Below are 7,576 nucleotides of genomic sequence, written 5' to 3'. Positions count from 1 at the left end.
AAGGAAGGAAGGAAGGAAGGAAGGAAGGAAGGAAGGAAGGAAGGAAGGAAGGAAGATCAAACCAGATCTGATGGTACAGGCTTGTAAACTCAGCTATTCAGCAAGCTGAATACCATCTGTATCAAAAGGATTACAAGTTCAAGCTAAAGCTGGACTACAAAGAGACTTCAAGGCCATCCTAGACAACTTTGTAACACTATTTTTAAAAAAATAAAATAAAAAGAAACTAGGGGTTAGAGATGGAACTCCAAGGTAGAGCACAGCCTAGTGTGCATATGGCCCCAAGTTTGGTCTCCCGCAGGGAGGGCATGAGAGGAATGTAGCAGGAGACCCTCATGTTCACAATACAGTTATTGAAGGCAGGAAGACAGCTAGCTACTGAGAGGGTGGGGGGAGGGCTAGCAGAAGTGGAAAGGGATTGGAGGATGAGAATCACCAAAACAAATTATGAATGAAAATGTCATCATGAAGCCCATAACTTTGCATGCTAATTTAAAGAAACGACTTAGAAAATGTCTAATTTGTCAAGAACTAGAGTTTTCAAAATCAATGGATATAATATCAAATGGCCTTCTCAACATGTATGTCCATACTCACAGAATAGCACAGCTCTGGGATCTAATGAGAGAAGTTGCTTTGTGAAGTGCATGGAGACTAACATGGAAACTTGCAACTGGTGTAAGTACACAGAAGAAGTATCTGTGGAATGTTCAGCCAAAAGTGGGACATCTATATCACACTCCTTCCCATCAAGGAAGAAGATGTAGAAAGATTGTAAGAGCCAGAGGTTAAGAAAACAGTGGGCAAAACAGTGACTTCTGCACATAACAAGACCTCTGCACACGTAAACTCAGAGAAGCTGTTGTGAGCTGCTTAAGAAACCAGTCAACATTCCAGCACAGGTGTGAATGGATACACAAGCTCTCATCACTAACTGAAGAGTGACTAACAATGGATGACTGCTAGGGGAAGGAGAATCAGTTTTCATGAGGGATGTGATTCCAGGTAGGTTGGCTAATTATGATCTGGTGGATGGCCCCACACCTGTGCACTTAAAAGCAACAAGCAATACTCTATTATGCTTACAGACAGGAGTCTAACATGGCTGTCCTCTGAGAAGCTCCATCCAGCAGCTGACTCAGACAAATGCAGACATCCACAGCCAAACAGTGGATGGAGCTTGGAAGAATAGAAGGAAGAACTGTGGCCCTGGAGAGGATAGGAACTCCACAGGAAGACCAACAAACTCAACTAACCTGAACCCTGAACCGCCAATCAAAGAACATACATGGGATGAGCCTAGGCCTCCCCCCTCATATGTAGCAGATGTGCAGCTTGGTCTTCATAGGGGGGTGGCTAGTGCAAAAGCTGTTGCCTGTACATGGGATATGTTCTTCTAGCTGAGCTACCTTGTCAGGTCTCAGTGTGAGAGGGTGCACCTAGCCTCACAAAGAGTGGATATGCCAGGGTGGGGGGACACCCAGAGGGCCCTCACCAGCTCAGAGAAGAAGGGAAGAGGGTATGGGGGTAAAGAATGTGGGAGGGGTGACTGAGAGGGGGGGCAGTAAGCAAAAAGTGAATAAGTAAAAAATTTAATCAATTAGTTATGTTTTTAAAAACAGTACTAACAGAACTCACTTATGTGGGACATAAAATGAGAACATGAAGCCAGGAGGGTGATGTAAGAGAGGGTCTGGAATGAACTGGAGGGAGTATGAGAGATGAAAATTTGATCAAACTATATTCTATGCATATATGAAATTCTCACAAAATAAGTAAGAATAATTAAATCATATCTGTACATGATAAGAACACAATGTTTTATAGATAAGCTTTAAATGAATGAATGTCGTTCCATTTTGTAATTGGGCCCCTCCCTCTCCCTCATGGATAGTCAGCTAATGTCCATAAGGGCAAAAGGAACAGGAAGCAGAGGCAAGGGATGACATGGGGAGGCCACAGGAGTGTGTATAGTAATGATGACACTGGGACCAGCTCCGGGTAGACAGATCAACTTTACTTGGAGTTATTCAAGGCTTATATCGTTGTGAAGATTGGGGGATCAGAATATCCGGGATGGGCAAAGGTCATTGGTACTGAGATGCCTCATTAGCATGGAGCCTCATTCCAGGGATCTCAGGTGCTAGCTAAACGTGTTCCTATCAGAATAAAGGAAGTTGGACCTGTAATCTTAACCAAGGCTACATGACATTCTGCAGCTACAGGCATGTGGCAGGGCTTGAATTACCCAGACAAGATCAGAGAAGGAGATGCTCTGCAAGTAAAAAGAATCTTCCATTTTGCACAGAGCCCAGAAGGCTGCCCAGACAATGGTAGACTTTATCCTTAATTAGCAGGGCAGCATGCAATTATTTATTCAACTCTTTAAATATGTGTATTTCTATTTTATGTGCATGAGTGCTTTGCCTCCATGTAGGACTATGTACCAGGTGTCCCAGCATGTCATTTCTACTGGAACTTGCGTTACAGATAGTTGTGAACTGCAGTGTGGGTACTTGGAACCAAATCTGGATCCTCTGAAAGAATAGCTGGTGCGCTTAACTGCTGAACCATCTCTGCAGCCCTTACTCAACATTGATTAACTTCTATTTAATGCTAGGTATGGTGGCATACATCTTTAACCTTAGAACTTAGGAGGCAGAGGAAGGTAGGTCTCTGTCAGTTCAAAGCCAACCTGGTCTACATAATGAGTTCCAAAGCAGCCAGGCCTATATGGTCAGACCCTGCTCTAAAAATGATTAAAATAATAATAATAATAATAATAATAATAATAATAATAATAGTTAATATAAAACTATCTACTTCAGCTGGGCATCATACTGAGAAGAAGTCTGGTCCTGCATGACTGTACAGTCATGTGTTCATGAGATACAGTGCTAGAGAGCTTTCGTGGCCTGAACATATTCTATGTTCAGGAATATTGGTCCTCACAGACTGTACCACATGTACTGTACCAACTGGCTCCATAATCCTGGCCTCTCTTGGGTTCAGTCCAGGAATCCAAGTGCAGAGGTTGAAGGGGTGGAGGAAAGTGAAGCTGGGGCAGTTATTTCCTTGTACCCCTCCCCTCATGCTCCTAACAGTTTCACGATCTCTCAGCTTCTCTCCCAGGTCTACTCCAACACCTGCATACCCACTCAACTCTGTGTTCTCTTCGGTGTTGTTCGAGTTCTTGAAAGCTATCAAGTCCAAATTGTATTCCCCAAATATTCTCTCTTTTTTCAAATTTATTTATGTATTTTTATCTATATGTGTGTTTGGTCTGTATGTACACTTGCATACCAGGGGAGAGCATTGTATCTCATGGGACTACATTTACACAGGTGGGTGTGAGCCATCATGTGAGTGATGGGAATTGAACTCAAGACCTTGGGAAGGGCAGTCAGTGCTTTTAACAGCTGAGCTATTCCTCTCCAAATGTTCTTGAATGGGGAGCTTGCCTAGGAGTATGGTACACCACCCTTAAAGGAAACCAATTTCCCCTTTCCCAGCAGCTATTGAATACCAGTAACTTATCAGGTAGGAGAGAATCTGTGCCTGCCGCTCTTCCTCCACCCCATGCTGAGATTTTGTCCAGCTTGAGCTTGCGCAGGTCTAGTGTACACTGTCATAACTGCAGTGAGTCCACATGTGCAACTACTCTGCTGCAGTTTGTCTGCTGTCTGGGACTGACCAAGTTAAGAATTGGTCTTTAATTACTACTCCTCCAGTCTGGATCAGGAGTTAAATTAACATGCTTAGTTAAAGCTGCCTATAACTTTTCAGTAAATTCTACAGGGTGCTTCTTGACATTTGAATGCCCAATAAAAATAATGAAGATATTACATCAAGGCAGATAGAATCATGTCATATGAAGAGGAATCATGTGGTACAAAGAGCAGACACACTCCTAAAAATTGTTTTATGACCAACACACACACACACAGTTACACATGCATGCTTATACATATATAAATTATACATATATAATTTTTAAAATCCCCAGCACCCACTTTAAAAAGCTAGGCATAGGCTTCACATGCCTGCAACCCCAGCATTGATGGGGAGGGGAACAGAGGACAAGAGGGTCCCAAGAATCCATCAGCTTCACTAAAAGGGTGAGCTCCGGGTTAAGTGAGAGACCCTGTCTTCAAGCTACAAGTCAGAGAAAGATGGAGGAGGATACCCATTTTCTTGACCTGGCCTTAGTATGTGTGCACATCTGCACACTCATTTGTATACAGCATACCAGACACACAAAAACAACAAACAATAAAGGAAAACAACAACAACCACAAAAAAACCTTGAAGCATGAATACATCCCTGTGTGTGCAGAGAAGGTAGGTGAGACTCTGTGGCTGAGGTGATGGGTCAGAACTTAAGAGCACTTGCTGATCTTCCAGAGCACCCATACCAGGCAGCTCACAACCACCTGTAACTCCAGCCCTATGGGCTTCACTACCACCCTCTGCCCAAATATGCTCACTTAGATACACACGTACACATAAATAGAATAAAGTGTGAGAAGCAAGAAAGTGAATGGAGGATGGAACGTTTGTGTTTGGGTTACCTGTTACTTATACAAATGATTCTAGATCTATCGGCTTAAAATTATACATAGTAAGCATACTATATGGGTTCCTGCATGTTAAAAATCTAGATATGGTTTAGCTGGGTCCTCTGGCTCAAGGTCTCCCACCAGCCTACCAGATATATGTCATCTTGGGCTACTATTTCATGACAAGAGGAGATTGGGAAGTCTCCATATTTAAGTTCATTTGCTTGGTCATAAGCAGGTGTTATATACATTTTTCTGGGGAGATATGAACAAACATCAACTTCCCGCAAATACAGAACCAATGACAGACCAAAGTAACAATACTAACAAAAGCCAACTTGATAATCCCATGAGTTTATCGGGGTTACTTGCAAGAGTATAGATTCCTCAAAGGCAGCTGTGTCACCAAAAAGCCCATCTTAGCATGGGAGACAGCTCACAAAAGATATATCCTAGGTATAAAGTGAGAATATGACCATTCCAAGGTATGGCTTAGGAGGTTTTTGTTATAGATATGAGGGAAGTTATAGCTAGGGGCATCTGGAAGAATCCGGAACGGGTAGAAAAAGCAGTTCACTGAATATGGCCATGGGGGATGAGAAATGAGATGGGGAAACCAAAAGAAAGGGGAAAGAGACAGGGATCCAAGAGAAAGAGAGGTCTAAGAGAGAGCCAAGAAAAAGGGAGTTAAGAGAGAAAACCAAGAGAAGGCCAAGAGCCAAGAAAGCACATGCCCAAAATGGCAGAACGCATGATCTGGAAAAGTGTAGGATAGAAGGTGAGGTGAGAAGAGCCAGAATGGGCTCTGTAGCAGGTACTTGAGATGCTGAGCGATCCTGCAGGCCAGCACTCTAGTAAGCTAATGGGCATCACAGCTAGCCATTCATTATGAGTTTCTTTCGGACCTGACAGCAAGGTCCCTGCACACCTCACAGGTAACACAACAGATCAGTGGCTCCTCTCCCCTGCAGTCTTTTCTGCTCTGAAAAGGACCTTATAAATTTTGTAGATTTCAAAGATAGCCTAAGACTTGAATTTTATTTACTTCCAGAGTCTGTTTTTGTTTGCTTGTTTGCTTGCTTATTTGATTGATTGATTGATTGATTGTGTTTAGATTTTTTATGTTTTATTTATGAATATTTTGCCTACATATATTTATGTACACCAAATGCATACGATAAGTGCTCTTAACCACTGAGCCATCTGTTCCAATTAATTTTATGTCAACTTAACACAAACTAGAATCCTCAGAGAAGAGGGACCTCAGTTGAGAAAATGTCTCCATAAGATGGGACTGTAGACAAACCTGTGATGCATTTTCTTAATTAGTAACTCATAGAGGAGAGAGCTCAGTTCATTGTGGGTGGGACCACCATCCCTGGGCTGGTGGTTCTGGGTTCTTGGTTGAGGAAGCCAAGAGGAACAAGCCAGTAAGCAGCATGTTCTGCATCATACCTGCCCCCAGGTTCCTGCCATGTGTGAATTCCTGTCCTGACATTTTTCAGTGATGGAGCATAATATGGAAGTATAAGTCAAATAAACCCTTTCCTCCCCAATCTGCTTTGGTCATAGTGTTTCATCATAGCAATAATAACCCTAACTAAGACACCATCTTTCCAGCACCACCCTGACACTCATGCACATACACCTTAGTCTTTCTTTTTCCCCCCTGTGGTCTCTTAGAAGAGAGTGAGTAGTGGCTCCCAGAGGCTGAAGAAAGTAGGAAGGGGGCAGTGATAGGGAGATTATGGCCCTGTCTTAAAGAAGAGAAAAAACAATGAGGGGGACAGGGAGATTAATACCTTGTATTAGAGAAGAGAAAAACCAATTCTGGTGGCCCACATATGCTCACATAGATACACACATACACATAAATAAAATAAAGTGTGAGAAGCAAGAAAGTGAGTGGAGGATGGAACTTTAGTGTTTGGCTTACCTATTACTTACACAAATGATTCTAAATCTATACTTGCACAGTAAAGTGACTATAGTTGATGCTGTATTTTTTTTTTAATGAACAAGAAAGGATTTGAATGATGTTAATAGAAAGAAATGATAACTATTTGAGAAGATAGATGTGGTCACAGTGATTTGAACACTGTACATGGAGCACCTGTGTAGAAACAGCACATAGCATCCTAAATATGTCCAGCTTTATCTAGCAGTTAAAAACAAACAATAAAACTACAGATTTTTTTGGGGGGGGGTCTCTCCACAACTTGAGGAACTATATTAAAGGGGTTGTAGCATTAGGAAGATTAAGAACCACTGATAGAGATTCTGGGCAGAATAATCAGTTCATCAGACATTGATACATTCTTGCCAATGCATTCTTGCAGCCAACCTTTTGGGGGGGGCAGGGAACGGGGCAGGCTGGGGGCAATTAGTTGGCTCACTTTTCTAATCCATTGGTAAGGGAACTACCAACCTTTTTATCTTCTCCCTGTGCTTGCTTCACCACTACTATTTCCAAAGTTACCAAATGACCAATGGAACTTCAGAAGATACCATTTAGCTCTGAAATCACTCTTTGTGAAGCACTGGAGTGGCTCCATTCTTTGTGGAGTATTTGACTGTTGTTTCTCAGTACACCAAGCACTAAGAGAGTTCCTTGCACCTTTCAGTCTCCCTCTTTTTAGGCCTGCCTCTTAGATGTACTTCCTGTCCTTGTCTCTTCTAGCATGCTCCCTCATCATTTTCCAGCCCTGCTCCATTCTACTTGATGAATCTATCTGCTGTTGTGTAATGAAGAGTTTGGACCTTGAAAGACTAACTCAAATCCAAACTTTAGTGTGTATTTACTTTGTGAACCTTGAACTGGTTGCTTGATCTTTCTGAGCCTATTTTCTCATTTGTTAGAATGGCTACTCCAACTTGTTTCTTGGGACCATTTGCTTGGAAAATTGTTTCTAGCCATTTACTCTGTGATACTGTCTTCGATTTTGAGGTGTGTTTCCTGTATGTAGCAAAATGTTGGATCCTGTTTACATATCCAGTCTGTTAGTCTATGTATTTTT

This window comes from Mus caroli, chromosome 10 (assembly GCF_900094665.2).
Source record: "Mus caroli chromosome 10, CAROLI_EIJ_v1.1, whole genome shotgun sequence".
NCBI classification, from domain to species: Eukaryota; Metazoa; Chordata; class Mammalia; order Rodentia; family Muridae; genus Mus; species Mus caroli.
Note: the sequence above shows the minus strand (reverse complement) of the source record.